This window comes from Pinus tabuliformis, chromosome 4_1 (assembly GCF_031772625.1).
Source record: "Pinus tabuliformis cultivar Carrire ecotype Pingquan chromosome 4_1, CPIR1, whole genome shotgun sequence".
In the NCBI taxonomy this organism is placed as follows: domain Eukaryota; kingdom Viridiplantae; phylum Streptophyta; class Pinopsida; order Pinales; family Pinaceae; genus Pinus; species Pinus tabuliformis.
This window is the reverse complement of record NC_142303.1, coordinates 206,044,901-206,067,036: the sequence shown is the minus strand read 5'-3', so window position 1 is coordinate 206,067,036 and position 22,136 is coordinate 206,044,901.

Sequence of the window (22,136 nt, the reverse complement as noted above, 5' to 3'; positions counted from 1 at the left end):
CTCTTACCTTCCAATAATTGAAATTTGTCCCAACAAAAATCGATGGCCTATTGATGCTTCTTTCTCGTAGTTGCTCATGATGAACGATCTACCTTCAAGCGATCAAGCTTCTCTGAAGGACCTGCTCTGATACCAATTGTTGGAAATAATACTGAGAGGGGGGGTGAATCAGTATTATCAAGCAATTTAATAAATCTTCCTTATTTGATCTTTGAATTATTTTTGCATGTCAGTACCATAAAATAATGTGCATGAAAAACAGATAATCACACCAAAGAACACAAGATGTAAGGTGGAAACCCAATGTGGGTGAAAACCACCTGCTGCAATATGTCTCTATCTTCTTTCAATTTAGAAACTTCTTTTACAATGATTTTGTACTGGTGCAGTCCTTTACCAGTACGCAGGCTGCAACCTGCAGAGAGCTACAACTCTCTCTCTTTCTCGTTTTCCAGTCTACTCCTGGAAGGGAGCTACAACCCCCTACTTCTTTTCATAAAGCATCAGATGATCAACAAGTACATAACAGATATAGACCACTACAGATATCAGATCAGCAATAACAGAACCAACCCAGAACACCTTATCAACAGAGAAATTCAATCAACAGAACATCTTAAAACAAAGACGCAGTTTTTCTTTCTGTGGCCTGCGACCAGACACCGTTAACTTTCTGCTACTCTGCGTCCACACGCAGATATCCTTCTGCTCAGCTGCGTGTCCACGCACTGTTCCTTTGACTGCTCTGCGTTCTGTTGCTTCAGGGACGCACCCAAATATATTATCGCGCCGCATCTTTCGCTACAGAGACGCACCTGAAAACACTATCGCGCCGCGTCCTTCTGCTTCAGAGACGCACCTGAACCTTGATCGCCCTGCGTCCACACGCAGGTCTCTCTCTACTGTGCTGCGTCTCGGCGCACTTGCCCTTTACAGTACCTGCGTCCCGGCGCACTTTCCCTTCACTGAACCTGCGACCCTTTAGATATAAATGATATGAAGGCTTCAGGACAAACCCAAACAGTCAGATCTACAGATCTGATCATGCGCCATAGAGATCACAGTCCATTACAAGATTCGCCCTCTTAGATCTGGACTAGATCTCACCAAATAAGATATTCAACCCAAGACAAATTGCACCATCCAAATGAACTCCTTTGCTTTATATAGCCAAGCTCCTCCCCAAAACATGGAACAATACCACGAGCCGACACCATAGAAACATAAAACCGTCGGCTAGATACCACACAAGAAACCCCCACGTGCTTTTCTCTGCCTTGAAATGTGTGCACTAGGTAGACGCACCCCCTGAACGGCTGGCCGGCGTCCCTGGACGCGGGTTCTGCATGGTATACCTGCGGGGACGCACTTTCTGAACCGATTGCCTGCGTCCTTAATTTTCAACAAACTGAGAGCCTTACCACTGGAGTTGCCATCAAGTACAACATCTGTAACATACAGTCATACCAGAAAACATAATGCCAACAGATAGGACCCACAAATTCCATGCCCCACTTCTCAAATGGCTCGAAACTCACTTGGGGCTACAGGGGCATCTCATCCCTTGGAGTAGGTTTCCCCATCCTTTGATATTGGTCACATTGGTTGACGTATATCCTGACATCTTGATGAAGAGTGGGCCAATAGTAACTTGCCTGCAGAATTTTGAAGGTAGCCCTGTTCGCTGCAAAGTGGCCCCCGCAGGGCCCATCATGACAGGTTAGGAGGATGTTGAAAACTTCCTCCTCCTTGACACATCGCCTCAAAATCTGATCTGGGCCAAGTTTAAAAAGATTGCCCCTAATCCAAGTGAATGGAGCACTTTTCCTCATGATCTTGCTCTTCTCTTTTGAGGATAGGTGTGGCAGAAACTGTGCTGAAACCAAATAATTTTCTATATCAGAAAACCATGGAGAGAGTAGTGAAATAGCAACTAGGTGTTCATCTGGCATTTGATCATCCACCATTCCCTCTTCACCTTCAGGCAGATCTAGTCTAGACAAAAAATCAGCAACAACATTTTCCTTACCTGGCTTATCAACAATGGTAAAATCAAATTACTGCAATAAAAGTAACCATCTTATGATATGAGCATTTACATCAGGTTTATCCATCAAATACCTAATTTCAGCATGATCAATATGTACGAATGTTTGATAGCTAGTGATGTAGTGTCTGAACTTGTTTAGGGAATGGACTACAACCAGGAGCTCTTTTTCGGTTACATTGTAGTTTAATTTGGCCTTGGACAAGTTTTTACTAACAAAATATATGGCATACAGTAGCTTCTCTTCAACTTGTCCTAAGGCTGCTCCTATAGCTTTGTTTGAGGCATCTGTGCGAATGTGGAAAGGTAGGGCCCAATTTGGACCTCTCAAGATTGGGGCAGTTATCAACTTACCTTTCAAGCAATCCAGAGCCTCTTGACAGTTGTCAGTCCATATGAAGTCAGCATCTTTTCCCAAAATACTGAACAATGGAGAGGCTAGCTTACTAAAATCCTTAGTGAATCTTCTATAATACCCTGCTAATCCTAGAAAACTCCGAACATCTCTTACATTTTGAGGAGGTGGGACCCTTTGGATGATAACAATCTTTTTGGGATCCACCTGTAATCGTTGCTGAGAAATTGTACGCCCTAGCACGGTCCCTTCAGTCATTAGAAATTCACATTTATCAGGACTGAGGGACAGGTTCATTTCAATACACTTGGCTAAAACTTTCCTCAGGTTAGTCAAAGCTTCTTGGAAGTTAGAACCATAAGGGGTAAAGTCATCCATATAGATTTCCACTGAATCATGAACCAGTTCAGCAAATATGCTCAGGACTGCTCTCTGGAAAGTGGCGGGAGCTTGTACAACCCAAAACGAAGGACCCGGTATGCAAAAGTACCCCATGGACAAGTGAAAGTGGTCTTATCTTGGTCTTCTAGGCTGATTTGGATCTGGCTGTACCCACTAAACCCATCTAGGAAGGAAAATAACTTCTTCCCTGCCAGGCCATCTAACACTTGATCTATGAAAGGCAAAGGGAAATGGTCCTTCTTGGTGGCCTTGTTAAGCTCTCAATAATCTACACAGATTCTCCACTTTGCATTTTTCTTTGGCACTAGCGCCATAGGAGAAACCCATTCGCTGTCAGAGATGGGGTAGATGAATCTTGCATCCAACAACTTTTGCAGTTCTTCTTTGACAATGTCCTTAAGGGCTGGATTCATTCTCCTTTGAGGCTGCCTAACTGGTTTATAAGCTTCCTTAATGTAAATGTGATGAGTACAGACAGAAGGGTGGACTCCCTTCATCTCCTTATAACTCCAAGCAAAAGAATCCAAGTGATTCTTCAATAGGCTACACAATTCTTTCCCTTGAGAGGTGGATAGGGATGAGTTGATCTTCAAGTTTCTTTCTGGGCAAAATTCCACATTCTTAACTCGGAGAGAGCTCGGATCAGCCACACAGAGATCAACTAAAGCATTGGCTTGGTTTCTTCCACCAACTCTTCTAATGGCAACACACTTGGGGGCGGATTTTGAATCAAATTTTCAATAAGATCATCCTTAGTTTGAGGACCCCCTTTGGTAGCTTCCATTGTGCATAATGGTGTGGAGTAGACTTCATCCTCATCTTCCTCCTCCAACCAGAGAGGTAAGTCGTGTTCTAGTGGAATTTGGGCAGGAGGATATAGGACTAGCTGTTTGGACATCCACCCATTGTTGATGGTCATGCTCCCAGCTCGACAACTGATGTAATTATTTGCAGTATCTAACCAAGGCCTTCCCAAGATGAGAGGATACCCAGTGTGCTTTGCCTTTGGCTGAAGAACCAAGAAGTCAGTAGGGTACTCCCAGGAATCAATGGAGACCATGCATCTTCCACAATCCCCTCAGGAGTCATAGTGGAGCGATCTACCAACTGCAGTACTGTTGAGGCTTCTTAGGGAACCCTGAAGGTTGAGTTTGAGCATAGTGTCCTTGGTCATTGTGTTAATGGCAGCCCCTAGATCAATCAAGGTGTGGGGGATTATGGTGCCATTGATGTGGAAATCGACTACAGGACTCCCAGGGTCTAGATATTTTGAACAGATTACTTGTCCCAACATCAGGTCGGATAGTTGTCCTATGACATTTATAGTTGGGGCATCTCTCGTGCGCCTACCTGGGTGCCTGAAACATTTCTCTTTGATCAACTTGTTGTAGATTGGTACATCTTTTATGGCCTGGAGAAGTGGTATTTTTACACATAATTGTTTTAGCTCTCCTAGAAGTTCAGTTTCTTCTAGGGTTGGCTATGTGGTTCCAGTTAGTCTCTTAGGAAAGGGTGGAATGGCTTTTGGTTCACTTCCCTATTTCTCTTCCTCATCCACCTTAGGAGGAGGTTGGCTGTCTGGGAGGACCTTCCCAAATCATAGGTTGATCTCCTGAATCTCCACAACATAGGTAGGTCATGTTGCTTCTCCAGCACATACTTGCTGGGCTTGTCTGTTATTGGGGTTCAGGTTCAGTTGAGCAGGTATTTGGGGTTGTCTTAGAGGAGTAGGAGGTAATGGTTGTGGTTGAGCAGGTGGTGGAGGCAAAAGAGCAGGAGGAGAGTTGTATTGGGGCCTCCACCCCTGATGAGGTGCATTCCACTGAGTTTGTGGCTGAGCGTGAGAATGAAACAAATGAGCAGCTGGTTGAGTATGGTATTGAGATGGATACGACCAAGGAGGGGGTGTGGACCAGGCAGGATGAGCAAGGGGGCCCCAAGAAGGCATGGGAGTGGCTTGATTGGGGTTGTAATAAGTTTGGGATGTCCCTTTCATTCCCTGCTAGTAAGGTCTGGGTCCATGTGGCCTTCTTTGGTTCATAAAGTAGAGTGGTTCAATGGCTCCTTCAGCCCGTTGGTACATAGCTTGAAATTTTAACTAAAGGAAATAATATACAGTGAACAAAAGAGAGAATATTCTATGGAAAGTACTTCTTTAGAACCTTCCCATTAACAGGTAGAGATTCTTTCTTACCTGGTAAATTTTATAACAGAAACTTTGATGGGCCTATTTGTTCCACAACCTGAAATGGGCCAAGCCACATTTGTTGGAACTTGGTATGCTTAGCTTTCTCTTCATGGGCTTCATCCCATTTTAATATTAGGTCTCCGAGTTGAAAATAATTTGAAGTTACAGAATTTGAATCAAAGGAGGCTTTGACTAATTGCTGATGATGCGCATGTGTGGTCCTGGCTTCTTCTCTTTCCTCTTTGAGCTTAAGAATTTGTAATTGTCTAATTGACATAGATGAGGAAGGAGTTTATTCAAAGAATTGAACTAAGGCTAAGGAGGGAATAACTACATTTATTGGCAAGACTACTTCTTTCCCATAAACCAAATTAAAAGGAGAAGTTCCAAAGGAGGCTTTTTGAGTTATTCGATCTTCCCATAGAGAAAACAATAAAGATTTATGCTAGTTCTTTTGGATTTACTCAACAATTCGTTTAATAATTCTGATGATATTTTTGTTTGTGGATTCAACTAACCCATTTCCTTGTAGATAGTAATTGGTAGAATACTTAAGCTTAAAACCTCTTTTAAGAGAAAACTTTGTCATAACATTGCTTGAAAAATAAGATGCATTATCAAACATAAAAGAAGATGTTAGGCCAAACCTAGTGATAATAAATTGATTTATAAATTCAATAGTGTTTTCTGAATGGGCTACCTTTAGTGGAATTGATTCTACCCATTTGGTGAAATAATCAGTGGTTGTATGGATATACCTATGCTATTTAGAAGAATGAGGAACAATCTCACCTATTACGCCCAATCCCCATTGTTCAAATGGTTGGTCAACATTGACTCGTTGTAATGGTAACGTAGGTTTCCTCCGTCTTCCAACAGCTATTTGAAAAATCTTTCATTTCCTTACATAACTGTGTGAATCTTTGAACAATGTTGGCCAGTAATAGTCAGCATGCAGGATTTTATGTGTTGTAATATCACCTCCAAAGTGACCACCAGCTGGTCCATCATGAAGTTCCCGCAACACCTTCTCTACCTCAGATTTTTCAAGACATCTAAGTAAAACACAATCATAATTTACTCTAAACAACACATCTTTGAAAATTTGATATTGCCTAGCTTTTATCTCAAGCCTTTTTTCTTTGTGTAACTAAATTGGGTTGGGGCATATCCATTTTTCATGTAAAACATGATATCAACATAGCTTGATTTTGTGTCATTAAGGCTTACCTCATAAATTTGTACATCATCACCTGAATGCTGCAATTCTAATAGATTCGATACTGTTGCCAACATCTTGCAAAAACCTTGACCTTTTACAATTTTCATTGGTTTAATTTCTATGCCATATTCTTGTAGGGATGTCACCCAATAAGCTCTCTTTTCACCTACATCCCTTTGTATTAAAATATTTCTCACTACTGAGAATGGTACTATTACTTTAGTGTGGGTTTTGAGGAGAAAAGGTTTGAAGTTTTTTATTAACTTGAAAACAACAAAGGCTTTTTTTTCAACATCTGAGTAATTTAATTCAACTCCCTGCAAATTGGAGCTAAAGAAATAGATTGGGACTTCAACTTTTTCTTGATTTAATTGTGTCAATATGGTTGCATATGATTTCTCATAAGAGAAAGTATATAAAATGAAATGATTCGAAAAATTTGGCGTTGCTAAAGATGGGGCGTTTACGATTTCTTGTTTTATCAAGCTAAAAGATTCATGTTTTGAATGTCCCCATTTAAACAAAGAATTTTTCTTTATCATGGATTGAAGTGGTGAAACAATTCTTGAGAAGTTAGGGACAAATATTTTAACAAAGTTTATTTGACCTAGGAAAGATTGCATTGATTTTTTGTTATGTGGTAAAGGTATTTCAGAAATTTCTCTAATTCCGTCTGGGTCAATATGAATTCCTATTTTGGACACAATGAATCCAAGGAGATTTCCTTCACTTAATGTGAAAAAATACTTCTTGGGGTTAAGAGAAATTCCATACCTTTGGCAACGTTCAAAGATCTGCTTTAAATCTCTTAGATGATTACTACTTTTTTTGGAGTATACAATTATATCATCCAAGTAGATTACTACTGATTTGTTTACTAAATCTTTGAAGGCTATATCCATAGCTCTCTGGAAGGTGGCACCAACATTGATCAGTCCAAATGTCATCTTCTGATAAGTGTAAGTGCCCCATTTTGTTCTGAATGTAGTTTTTAGCTGGTCACCTGGATTGACGTACTAGGATTTGATTATAACCTGAGAATCCATCCAGGAAATACATTAGCTCTCAAGTTGCTACTGATTGCAAAATTTGTTCCATAGGGGGTAATGGGAAATTGTCTTTTTGGAAAAGCTTTATTGAGGTTGCAGAAATCTATACATATCCGAATATCGTTGTTATTTTTTCTGACTGGGACAAGATTGGAAACCCACCAGGAATCTCTGATTGGAAAAATAATTTTAGCTTTCAACAGTTTATTACACTCAGATTTAATTTGACTTTCTAAATTAGGATGGATCTTCCTCAATTTCTCTTGAATAGGTCTTTTGTCAGATATCATGGGAATATTATGTTGAACAATAGAGTTTTCGTATGTCTTAATATCTTCATAGTTCCATGCGAAGACATTCTAGTATCTTTTCAACAAACCTATAAAAGATGTTTTTTCATCTGACATAAGTACGAGACCTAAATTAATACTGATCAATTCAAACCTCAAATTTGAACTCTAAAGTTTTGAATTAGTGGATCTTTTAAATCTATCTTTGAGGTCATATAAATATTCCAACTTAACTACTGCTTTTGGTATAGCATTAATGGTTGTTTCTTGTTTAAGTTGGTTGTCATGCTACTCTTCATCAACTATCTGGTCATCGTAAGAGCCTTATGAGGTCAGGAAGCTTATGATATCTGGATCGTTATTAAAGACTCTTCAGTTGGTGATATTATCAGGAATATAAGGCCTAAAAATTAATTCAATGGAAAATCGATCTGGGCTATAATCCTCTGGTGGGATAAGCTTGGAAGCGACATTGGCTAGAAGATCGATAGTAGCATTTTGGAGTCTTGGAAGAAGGGAAATATTAAACTCTATAAAGTGACAATTCAGGTCTTGGACTAATGACTGATAGTGTTTCAAATGTCTTGACAAACAATGAATGGTATTTCTTACCTGTTTCATGACAATCTTTGAATCTCTAAATACTTGGAGGTATTTAACGTTAAGGCCAATTTCCTTATACAAACCCTGAACTAGTGCTTCATATTTAACGGTGTTGTGTGTGTAATCAAATTCATGTCTACATGCTAACATAAACTTTTCCCCCTCTAGGCTGACTAATATGCAACTATCTCCTGCTCCATCATTGGATTAGGTCCATCAAAAATAATTTCCAAAATAAAGATCTATCTATAGGTTTATCTACAAAATTTATGCATTTAGAAGTGTCTGTTTGGGAAAAAATTTCAACTTGAGAGACAACATAGTTTTCTAAGAAAGGTGAAGTGTGAGCATTGAAATTCCCTAGAAGTGATTCTATAGAATATTTTCCGATGATATTGTTGCTATACACGATTGGTTCATTTTCTCCTTCTAATTTTGTTACTATGTACTTTTGATGTTTCTCGCGATCGACCCTTATTTGATTTGGCTTTACATTATAGGGAAGCCACATGTGAGACCAGTCAGTTGCAAAATAACCATGAAGTTTTTCTAACTAGTATCTGCTAAGGATTAAGCCATAGAACTCAGCAATGTCAGCTACAAGTATGTCAATGACTTGGCAAACTTTAGGGTTTGATGAAAGTCTGATGGTTACATGGTTAAGTTCCCCAACAACTTCGACTTGAGAGTGATATCACTAAACTATTCGTACAACATATTTATGAGGCTGAACTTTTAACTTTGCACAAACTGTATGGGTAAGATGTTAGATGAAGCTCCATAATCAACTAGACAGTTGTGTAAGTTTTTATTAAAGACTTCAAAAGTAAGGAGAAATGGCAGAGTGTGGGATTTTTATCTTCCCCCAATTAGAGCGATATCAGTTGGGTCAATATTGTTCAAAGAAGTGCTAGGGGGTCTTCCCATTTCCTAGGTAGCTTGTGAGATCACGAAAGTAGGAAGTGGCGTAGTAGGTACTGCTTTAAGTTCTTTAAGAAGTAACTTCTGCTGATGCTTCAATTTACTAAGCTCATGAAAGGTGATGTTTGCCCTAGTTTTCTTCATATCATCAATAATATTGTATTCCATTTCATCAGAAACTATCAAAGTTTTAGAAGAAGGAGAAGGATCCAATTGAGTATGTGTAGTTTGAGTGGATTTTGGTATAGATTTCTTACCAATTACTTTGTCCCTAGGGGGTGGCATTGAAGCTTTCTGTTTTGGATTTGTTTGTGACAATTCTACATGGTTTTTATTCTAGGTAGCAAAAGGTAATGCTTCTTGAGTTTCTTCATTGGGAAGTATAAAATCCCACATTCCTTGTAATTCTTCCACTTCTTCATTGTCCGTTTGTTCTTTGTTTGTTGAAACTTCGTCCTCCTTTTCATCTGATTCAAAATTTGATATAACATTTGGAGGTTTAGGATCTAATTCCTTTTAAATGGTCTAAAAGGTTTCTTAGGGGAAGTCTCCGCTACCTGTTTTTCAATATCAACCATTTCGTTAGACATGATTTTGAGGACTTTTTGTAACCCTTCAAGATCAAAATGATCTTTTGATGTTTTCTTATTAGAGACATCCCTAAAGGTTACTTTCTTAGATTTCCATTCTTCTAATGTATTTTTCTTTTCCACAGCTAGAATGCATTTCTCCACAACTATTGCCTCTTTCATATTTTTTTCCAAAGCTGGTTTGGAATCTCTATCAAGGAATATAGTTGTGTTTGATGGTAAAGAAGAAATATACCACTCATTTTGGACCTCATCAATAGGCTTAGATGATGTTGGTATTTTATTCAACAATTTATTGAAGCGAGAGTTGGAGTCCTTAATGGGTTCTTTTGGTTCAACTTTTAAGTTGGAGATATCACTGATTAGGGTATGTGTAGATCTATTATCTCCAAATTTGGTTAAAAATTGCTCTTGAAAAGCTTCCCAACTATTAATAGAACCTGATGGTAATGAAAAGTAACATGATCCTGCTGCTCTGTAAAGTATATGGGAATAATCTTACAATTGCATCTTCTTCCACTACTTCATTCAAGTTAATGGACAACATGAAATTATTTACATGTTCCTCAGCTAATAGACCATTATCAGGATTGAATTGGAGCAACCATTTCTCTGGGTGTGCTGGTAATTGATGTAAAGGCCCATCCATCCTAACAGCCCCTGGGTTTTTCCATGACCTTGGAGGATTTGCTTCCATTGTTGGTATGTGGGTAGGGGAAGGTGTAGTAGTGGTTGAAGGTGATTGGGTAGAGGAAGATGTAGCTCTTGTACCTATGTAAATCACGATCTGGAGTGGCGAGGTGGATGATTGATCTTGTGAGGGTATAGATGGAATGAATGAAGATGATGATAGAACCTCACTGTGAGATTCAGATGGTATTTTCTTAGCTTTCTTATGGCTTGGCAGAGGAAATTCGAAAGGAATTCTGATCTTTTCTCTCTGTGCTCTAGCTAACCATTGAGATGGGGTGAACTGAGAGGTAACACTATCTTTGGATAACTTATATTTTTCTTGAGATAGCGAAATCCCTTGTAATTTATCGATCAATGATTGAACTTCAAGGGCTTCAATAGAAGAAGAATGATCTGCCTTATTTGGGATTTCAGCAACGAGTTGTATAATTTTCTAGGAAACTCCTCACTTAGGGTCAGGGGATTTGGAAGGATTTCGAGAAGTTGGAGGTGATGGGGAGGGATTTTTGCACTTAGAATGGCCTGCTAATTTGGATTTTCTTGCCATTTAGAATCAGGCCCTCCTTCTAGCACCAAAATGTTGAAGCCTCAAAAATTGTTACTTCAACATGGGGAAAACCACTTGGTCTGGACCTTGGTTCGCAGCTCCTTTTCCATTTGGAGTAGTGGCTAAGAATGGGGATAATGGGATTGGTTTCCCAATCTATTTAATGATTTTGCTAATGGGGTGATATGTGATCTTTTGAAGTAATGTCTGAGCAAGAAGTAATCTAATCTAAACTAACAATGACATGCATTTTATCTTAATTTAAACATTAAACACATATTTCATTAAAATTGGAAATTTTTTATTACAAAGACATCGTTAGAGTTGAGATTTTTGGTTATTTTCAAATTCTAGATTCTCTTAATTCCAAATTTAATGATATATGTGTTACTATCTAATTCTAACTATACCTAGGATTAAATTGATGTATGCGATCTACAATAATGTCTGAAAGCAATTGATAATAAAGTTCATTCAATTATGATTAGAAATGAATTCGTTTTAACAATAACTGTTTCGTATAAAAAGTTAGCTGAAACGATTGTGAAAGATATATCGCATAAGAAATTATTCTTGTATTCAGCATAAATATATATCATCATCATACAAAAGTGCAATAATGGCAATCAAGATTCAGACTTTCATACATAAACAATTCGAAAAGAAATCATTGCTTAATACATAAGTGAAAATGATTACGAGATAAAAGTACCGTTTATAATACGTCCTACTCATGTGCTTCAACAATATTGATCTATCTTCAGTCTATTCAACACCATCTAAGAGCACAAAAGTGAAATTTCAATAGAATATGCTAAATCAGATAAAAATAAATCCTATTCCATTAATTGCAACAAAACTTCCTTAAAGGGAAAGAAGTGCGCATTTTGAAGACTGTTTCTGATAAAATTTATGGACCCCTCTCTAACTGCATGAGAGGGGTTTAAATACTTAAAATATCAAACTAAAAATATATTATTACAAAAATAGTTGAGGAGGTTTAAATGACCTGCCTCAAATTATGCAAAAATAAAATCAAAATAGAATAAACATGGTGACTAGATATCCTGCGTTCGATCCTTCTAATCACAAATGTCCATCATAGGTGTTATAGACATTTTTGTGCCTTACAGCATGAAGCATGAAATGTCAATAATCTAAGGGATCCAAAGTCCCTAAACATGTTGTTCCTACCCCTAGAGGAACAAGGTCAGCAAACCACAGCACTAAATATCAGTTCTCCACCTGAAAACACTCAAAAACAAGCTAATTCTGGATCATGTCAACTACTCCACTGAGCATCTGCGCTGAATGTCAACTGCTCCACTCTGTACCTGCGCTGAATGTCAACTCTAATGAAGGCTACCTGCGCTGGGCGAGATTGGCCAAGTGGCACAGTCATTCTGCAAGGTGTCAAATGCCCAGGAAGCTTCCAAAATGACACTTGGATCAGGGAATTCGCCTTGTGATGAGTAAGAGGATCTAGATCTCCAAGTGGAAGCAAGAAACTCCAAGTGGACTCAAGAACTGAAGAATAACTGAAGTGGGAGAGGACACTAGTCAGCTTCATGCCAGCCTCAAGCTGACTCATCCTTTCTCCAAAACTCCTATATATAGAGCTCTCTCATGAGGTCTAGGGAGGCTGGAATCTTGTGAATGTAAGGAAGTGCTGTTGGTTTGAGTATAGAACTATTGGGTGATTGCTTTGAAGGAGGTGAAGAGGAGATTTCTTTCTGCTGGGAGGTGTTGCTGGATTGGGCCTCTTATGGTTGTAACACTCTCAGAACTTTACTTCTTCCATTAATAAAGCATTTGAGGTTCTTCTATATGCATGTGTCTCAATGGCGAATTGATACTTGTATATTTGATTTATTCTAATCCTTGAATCAATTATGAATGTATGCTTCTTGTAGTTTCCCTTTCTTGTTATTTTGCAGGATCTTGGTGTAGCTGGACCAGTGAAAGAGCAAGGAGCTGGGAGCAAGCAGCAAAGAGGGAAGATTGGATCAATCATTAGCAGAAGATAACGGTTAGTGGATCTCTTTCTCCTCTCTCTTACATCTCATAAAGAAGTAATCTCGAATAGCTTTGCATTCGGTTGTTGCTGAGGTACTATCACCCTTAGAGTGGGATAGGGTCATTCCGTATTGGATACTTTTCCCAACAACAAATTGGCGACTCCGCTGGGGATCGTATCTTGTTGGTTGTTTGTGTTTTTGCTATTCATTTCATAAACACAGGGAGTACCGAATCGAACTGCATTTGGATCTTTCAAATGCAAAGTAGAGGGCAGCTACTCTAGCTCAGTTTCTGGGCAAGTTTATGATTTGAAGAGCTGATCCACAAGGACTCTAAATAGCTCTTAGTGATAGCTTTTCATCCTCCTTTTCATCCCTTAGTGTGTACTTGACTGATAGCTTCTGATTTGGCCAAAAACTGTGAATTTTTGAGCAATCTGTGACCTGGAAACCAAGAGAAACGAAAGTTTCGTTCTTCAGTGCAGGCTGTGTGAAGGTTGTCTGCATTTCAGCGCAGTTCCCGAAGGGGCTACTTGCGCTGAATGTCAAACTGATAGTGTACTACCTGCGCTGAACCAGTCTTGCCTTGTGCTACTGGGGTTCCTGCTGTTTCTTGCCCTGTTTTCACCCTTGTTTTTGCAGCCTGTTACCAGTCAATGTACCTATCTGAAACCAACTTTCCTTGCCACTATTCTGCCTCGGTTGTATAAAGAAACTGTGTTTGTTCTTTGTGTATTTCTTATATCATTTGCAGTTTCCCATAACGAAAGTGAATCAGTCTTGCTGTGGCCTCTTAGATCTAGACCTGTGATAAAGTGTCGTTTTGATCTTAAGAGTTAGTTTGTTTGCTGTTCATAGCTGATTGAGCTTTTTCTTTCATCATATGGTTTGAGTTTATATATTTCTAGTGTCGAAACAAGTAAATCCTAAGGTGTCTTTTGATTTTGGACAAGCTTGCTTGCTTTCACTTGAAATTGAATTCAAAGTTATACAACAACTTTCTTTTTGTGTCGCACAAACATTAAGAAAGAGAAAAGAAATACCTGCATTGTGCATGTGCATTATGACAGTTTGCATGTTGATTTAAGAAAAAAGTGCATTAGTGTGTGCTCTATGATCTGTGTGAAAAGATGTTATCTTTCTTTTCCCTCAGTAGTTAAGATTTTCAAAGTTGAAAGATTGAAAAGCTTGCTTATCATCTTAGACTGCATTTAGGAGTGTTATTATACATCTCGTGGTGATCCATAAAGGCAAACTGCTAAACACGATCAACCTTAAAATAAATTGAATTTACATAACAACGCTTTGAAACATAACGCAAACACATAGAGGTCTAAGCTAGAGATGTGTTCCGGCGTCGTTAAACCTGATATCTTAGCGTTGAGTGGTTGGGTGATTCCTCCACGGTGAAGCGATAAGTATCAATACGGACTTGTGCTCCCACGTACCGTCGCGTATATATTGGGAGACCCCTATAGGAACAAAGCCTTTATCCATAGGAAACCGTGTCGGCCGCCCTACTGATTGCAATGCAGTGAACACAGCATTCACGAAGATCGACCACTCGTACCGTAAAACGTATTCTGTGGTTTTGCGAAAAGTTTGGCACACCCTCTGCCTAGAACTCCAGAGCAGTTTCTTTTGGCCTTTTTCAAACTCTATAACTGAAAAAGTCCATCCGAGCATTTGTCACTTCGGGCTCGTTAAAACATCGAAGGAGACTAGAGTCATCTTTAGCTTTTTCTCGACTCTTAAAAAGTGAAAAAGCAAGTTATGTCTAAAGCGTCGTTATAAAATTTATTTTAAACGGAACATAATCACCTCCTATTCCTATGTTGATCTTTAGGTTGAGAACATGGAACGCCCCAACCAAGGAACTCCACATGATGGAAATCCTAGTCCTTTCTCCTCTTGGGGAGAAGTTGGTGCGCCCCACATGGCCACATTGTCGCTTCCAGGACTGACAATTGGCCTGCCTATTTGGCTATTCTCAACCAATGTAGTTCAGAACACCATGGTTCCTGAACAGTCGAGTCAATAGTTAGATCAGTCTAGAGCTGCCCACCAGCCTTCAACTTCCTATAACTCTTCCTCCAATCCTTCATCTTCGCAAGGTAGAGTCGGCAAAAGCCAAGCTCCCATGGAGAAGAAGGAGAAGAAGAAGAAGGAGCCTAAGGTGCCTGGGGGCAAGCAAAAGACATCTGACAAAAATCCACACACAGCACAGACCGGCCTAAATCGCCATGTGTCATATGTAGAGGAGACCACCTCCATAGAGATTTTCCCTGTATTCCCCGGATACTAAGGGACTGGTCCCCTCGGTTGCACAATTCAGGAGCATCAACCTCTGATAGCCATGTTGAATGCTTACCGTCAACCAGCGAAAGTGAAGGTTCAAGACAAAGAGGGGGAGCGAGATTCCCCTGCAGACTGTGTGAAGGCGATCACGCCATCCACCGTTGTCCCTTCTTAGACGAAGCGAAGAGAGTTTTGGAAGATCACCCGGTTTCACCGTTGAGACTTCCTCCTGGATACAAAAAACTCGTGCCAAGTCCTTCGTTGGTTGAAAATACGGCTGGCCCGCTCAAGTGGTCAGCTGAAGAGTCAGTCATTGAAAATGAACCTACTGAATCCAGACCAGACGAAAGTCTAAAGGTCGAAACGGCAGTTGACCCGGTTCCGCCTTCAGAGGTTTCATCTTCAAATGACACCGTCACTGAAGATTCATCTTCAAATGACACCCTCACTGAAGAGAATAAGGATGACACCATCCAGATTCTTTTCATCAACATCGACTCTGATGAGCATCAGGGCAATGCGCCCACTCCTTTATCGTAGGAAGGAACATCGTCAGGGTCATACCCGGCCGTGTATTCGGTCCCACCACCAAGCAACCTGGTTGTGTCCTTTGATTGGAACCAACTAGGCAGACCCCGTTACGATCCAGTATACCATTCAGAATCATAGTCCAAATTTACAGAATGGTAATGGCTGGAACTATCATTGATGAAGGGGCATCTGTGAGTATCCTTTCCTCTATTGCTTGGAAAGCACTGGGTTCCCCGGAGCTTTTGCCTGAGATAAGAGATCTCTCTCGGTTTTGATAAAGGAACCAGTCGACCATTAGGGATCCTCCCCAATGTGCCTGTTACATTGAAAGGGAAGACCGTTCAAATGAACGTGATGGTCGTTCAAGGACCCTTGGATTATAACCTACTCCTTGGACGAGACTATATATATTGCATGGGAGCTATAGTCTCCTCACTCTTTAGAGTAATGTGTTTTCCACACGAAGGAAGAATGGTCAAGCTCGTAGACCAACTTTCATTTCCGGGATCACGCATCGCAAATAGTCAAATACCAACCCTGAATGGTCTATTCACTCAAGAAATGTCTCCACCCCCAGTCCTCCTTCCCGATGAGTGCGAGTGATTCGGAAAGATGGGACTGGAACCCAGGGGGCATGCATCCTGGTCTGCTTTGGGCAGAGGAAACCCTGGGTATAAGGTAGAATTTCCGCGGGAGAATATGACTAGTCCGTACCCCGTCCCCTCCTTCCTCCTCGTAAGGTAGAGCCGGCAAAAGCCAAGCTCCCATGGAGAAGAAGGAGATGAAGGAAGAGGGGTTGTTCTGGAACAGGATTCTTTTGTTAAGGTTACTTGTTTGACAAAGGTCATTCACCATTGTCTACTTCGGTAGACAGTGCCGAGGAAATGTTTTCATTTGATGATGTTAACAAAACAATCTTTGGGTAACCAGAAAGAGGCAAGCCTCACCCTTTAAAACAAATGTTTTATCGGATAAGTAGGGGCAGCCTTGAAATTGTACTTTATACCTGGGGGCATGCAAACCTTTTGGAGTGCAAGCCAAGAGCGGTTATTTATCTGTTTTTTGGATTAGTCGTTTCCTAACTTGCATAAAGAAAGGATGTGGGGCAAAGGTCAAAATTTGCCAAATTAGGAGCATAGCTTCGTGAGATAAAGCTCCATAAAAAATAGCTATCTCACAAGAGACATTTCTTATCTTATGACTGGTATGATCGAGCAGTTTTACCGCGGAATTTATGCTCGTTAAAAAATAGAAAAGCGAGATCCGAGCAGTTTTAGCACATAGTTCATGCTCGTTAAAAAATAAACATAAGATCGAGCAGTTTTACCGTGGAATTTATGCTCGTTAAAAAATAGAAAAGCGTGAGCAAGAGTTTCCTCCAGAGTTTAAGCTCATTAAAAAATGAACCTATTCCGGTAAATAACCATTGTGATCGGAAATTTATTAGCCATAAAAGCCTTGGTCGTGTTTGCACCCGCCACCTCCATTTCATTTGGCCAATCATTCACCTCCATATGATTGTTTACCTATTTTGAGGAACAGCTGCGAAGAGTGATTTCATTTAGCCATCCTTGTGACACTGCCGTGATTGGAAAATTCCAACCTGTACCTGGAATCTGCTGCTATCCCTGTTTATCACTCGTTCCTCAAAAGACGAGTCTTCTATGAGCTCTTTTCATCTGACTCGTAAAATATGAAAAGTTTGCCGAGTTTTGGCCTTCCAGCTCGTAAAAGGACCGGAAGAGCTATCCCTCCTCTAGATTTTAATCTTTTTGGACCTGAGGGATTATTACACAAAAAGGTCGAGCGCTTGTTTTTTTCGGCTCGTTAAAATTATCGAAAATGCATCCCTTCTGTATTGTTTTATACTTTTTCGGACTTAAGGGATTAGATGACGAAAAAGGAATTTTGGAGTTAACTTTCTGTACCTTTTCAGACTCTCTAAAAATGAAAAGGACCGAGTTTTCCTTGTCGTTAGACTCGTTAAAATGATTAAATAGCGACAAACTTGTCTTTAGACGAGAACGAGTTTCCCTATCGCTAGGCTCGTTAAAACATAGCGATGGGCTTGCGCGAAGGGCAAGTTATAGAACAAGCATATGTTATCCTCCTCAAGCTTGACAAAAATAAAGAGGTACTGGTCAGAAATGACTGGGGAAAAATTGGGAGAACCTCAAAGCTTTAATGGTAGCAAGTCGCTCTTGAACATGACACTTTGTCCTGTATCACATCGGGTTGGGTTGTTTCATTCACCGGTCTCATCACCATGGTCTTCGCCAAACCATCCACATTTGGGGTAATGCTACCGATCCATCACATCAGTGTCGTTATATGTTCAAGAGATGTTGTTCAGAAAGAGTCAACCGTGTCCCATCCACTGCCATACATTATCCTTCATCCACCCATGATCGCCACCCTGAATCATATTTCACAGATTGTTTTCACCTCCACTAAAATCATTAGCTCCGTTCCATGTCACTGATGTGGGATTCATTAAGGCCCTCCTTTGACGGATCGCTTCTTGTTGACTTCAGCTCATTATCCAAGAAGTTGATCTAGGAACACCCCCTCAGTACTTTGAAGCTTGCATGCCTCAATGGCAAGTTTCTCACTTCCGGCGACAGGTATACATTAATGACCTTCGACCAGAAGATTTTGCGTGGTGTTCGACGCCAAGTCCTTTATTCACACCACGTGAATTGTACTGCAGTACCTTGAGGATCATTGTCATTATTGGTGATTCCTCTCGCGCTTGTTAACGGTTTTACATTATTGACCGGTAATCAAGCGATGTCTTTCCATGTTTGACTTCAGCGCAATTCTCACATGGATCGACTTGTACTTAGAGTGAAGATCGAACGAGTATTGAAGACCCCGGATCTAGTTTCATCCATCCGGGCTGCGATATATATTCAGGAAATATAAAGACATTTGATATGTACATCATTACAGCAGATGATCATCCTACTCAAAGGATGATAATTTCAGCAGAGAATTATCAGTCTACCATCAGACGATCGTCTGTTCTATGTACCAAAATGAATTTATAAAGCAGAGCATGGGAATGCCCACCTCAGCTAGACCATGAAAGCAGAATGAAAAATAATGTATTGTATTGTATTTTATTACAGGACACCTCTCAGCGATTGAATGAACTTCGGATCCTCCTGATAAAGCATTTCACCCGATAAACGACCTCATACTTTAGGGGGCAACTGTTATAGACATTTTTGTGCCTTACAGCATGAAGCATGAAATGTCAATAATCTAAGGGATCCAAAGTCCCTAAACATGTTGTTCCTACCCCTAGAGGAACAAGGTCAGCAAACCACAGCACTAAATATCAGTTCTCCACCTGAAAACACTCAAAAACAAGCTAATTCTGGATCATGTCAACTGCTCCACTGAGCATCTGCGCTGAATGTCAATTGCTCCACTCTGTACCTGCGCTGAATGTCAACTCTAATGAAGGCTACCTGCGCTGGGCGAGATTGGCCAAGTGGCACAGTCATTCTGCAAGGTGTCAAATGCCCAGGAAGCTTCCAAAATGACACTTGGATCAGGGAATTCGCCTTGTGATGAGTAAGAGGATCTAGATCTCCAAGTGGAAGCAAGAAACTCCAAGTGGACTCAAGAACTGAAGAATAACTGAAGTGGGAGAGGACACTAGTCAGCTTCATGCCAGCCTCAAGCTGACTCATCCTTTCTCCAAAACTCCTATATATAGAGCTCTCTCATGAGGTCTAGGGAGGCTGGAATCTTGTGAATGTAAGGAAGTGCTGTTGGTTTGAGTATAGAACTATTGGGTGATTGCTTTGAAGGAGGTGAAGAGGAGATTTCTTTCTGCTGGGAGGTGTTGCTGGATTGGGCCTCTTATGGTTGTAACACTCTCAGAACTTTACTTCTTCCATTAATAAAGCATTTGAGGTTCTTCTATATGCATGTGTCTCAATGGTGAATTGATACTTGTATATTCGATTTATTCTAATCCTTGAATCAATTATGAATGTATGCTTCTTGTAGTTTCCCTTTCTTGTTATTTTGCAGGATCTTGGTGTAGCTGGACCAGTGAAAGAGCAAGGAGCTGGGAGCAAGCAGCAAAGAGGGAAGATTGGATCAATCATTAGCGGAAGATAACGGTTAGTGGATCTCTTTCTCCTCTCTCTTACATCTCATAAAGAAGTAATCTCGAATAGCTTTGCATTCGGTTGTTGCTGAGGTACTATCACCCTTAGAGTGGGATAGGGTCATTCCGTATTGGATACTTTTCCCAACAACAATAGGCTTGAGCTGTGTTGGTTGGTCAAATTCAGCATTTCAGCTGTCCAGTGAATGTGACATCAGTCAGTGCTGGTGCCATTCTCTCCGTAGAAGTGGTTAGGCATCAAAGGGTCATGTATTGGCTATGAGGTTTGACCAAATGTTGCCAATATGCTTCCCAGTTTAACATGGTCATTTGCCTTGTTATTTTTTGTTTTTCTTCTGTTTCCTATTTCCACTGTAGTTCAAGCTCTTTTGCATTAGAAAAGAAACCTGGAATGGATTCTACCACAAGGTTGGCACTATGTAAATTTTCATTAACATTTTCCATGACACTGTTTGCTGCTATTGCCACGTCTTCTGTTTCATTTTCTTCTTCTTTAAGCCAAGAATCCTAGCTCGCATATAGGATTTATTTATGTGACTCTTCTAGTTTAGGAGAGTCAACTTTTCTCCCATCTTTTGTATTCTACTAGGTGATGAAATTGGAGACCTTTTTAAAGATCTCATCATATTTAGGTCTCATTTCCATGACTTGAATTTTCAATTTGTCACTTGTTTCGCAATAAGAGTTCCATTGCGAAATCTTTTGGCACAATAATTCTTTCTGGTGTACCAGCTGGGAGTTAAGACCGAGTGCTTCAGTAACAAAATAATCAATTTTTGGATCATATTTGTGTAGATTAGTTATATCCTGTATTTTTCTTCCTTCTTGAAGCTAGTTCGATGTTCTATTTGCATCTGATCGAATTACTATTGTAGCTTAGCTAACTATATCTCTGCCTTCTCGTTAGATTTTTCTTGTTGTAATTGTTGTTCAAAAGACATAATTTTATCTTCTTTTTCTCTTAGCAACATTTGTACTTCTATTTCTTTGTCCATGGTCATTGTAGCGTAGGCACCTGCAAACTGTGATAGCCTAGTAAGATTGGCGAATGGGTCAACGAGTGAGTCATTCCAGAGAACATCCATTGGTTCATTTTCAAGGGTAGTAGCAGTTGTAGAGTCCAACTTCGTTTTCTTTCTTTGTATTTTCACCACGACCTTATGTGTGGGCTATAAAACACATCTATAGGTGGAATCTCTTCTATTCTCAAAACTATCTCATAGGTCAAGGTAATAGGGATGTGTTCTACCTCTTGTTTATTTACAGTCTCTTCTGCTGTAATTTCCTGAGTTATTTTCTATTGTGGAGTTTGCAACTCTGGCGATTGTTCCTCCTGTTGAGCCTTTTATTGAAATTGGCCCATTCTTCCTCTAAATCAATTACCAGGGGTTTTATTGGATGTGTGGAGGTGGCATATATTTTAGCTTGCTTGCTGACTAAAGTTTCTTGAGCTATCTTCTGTGTAGATTGTGTTGTATCCTTTACAGACTCCATGCTTCTGCTTTTCCCTTTTTGTGATGACTTCTATGATTCCCTAGTATATTTATTTTGGGATTATGCTCCAAAATCAGTTTTAGAATTTTATTTGGAGTCACCTTCTATACTTACACTGGGAGTAGGCTCCCTTATTGGTTAAATCAGTAATTAGTCCAATGGGACCTTTGATAACCTCCTTTCTATGTATCTGTAGAAGTTTTCCATATCTTCACGGTCAAAAAGTAATTGTGCCATATGATTCACCTCTTTGAAGGTGTTTTTTTGCAAAAAGATTTCATCGAAGGCATCTTCCTCATTACTGAATATTTTTATTTTCACCAAAGTGGTGAAATTTCTGACAGTGTCGAACTGGTAATATTGCCTTTCAGGGAAATTAGGTAATCACAGAGATAATATGTTCTCTACTTCTTTAAATGCATGCCCTAGCTCATGTAATGAAAATGCTCCATATTGTAAAGGGAATGTAGGCTAGATGGAATTTTTAAATTCCTTTAATGTCTTGCTCATTCCTCCCTCACTAGTTGTTTGATAGGTTATCTCTCTAGCCATCAATTTGTCTGGAACATACTATGGGAGGACATGGGGGGAGGTGATGCTACCAAAAACAATGATATATGTAAATGTTTCCTCCTGAAACCATCTGGCCATCGGGAGGATATCTACTTCAGCTTCTTGGGAAAACCTGGGGGAATCTTGATTATAAAGTTGCTTGTGAATAGGGAGAATAACTCCATGACA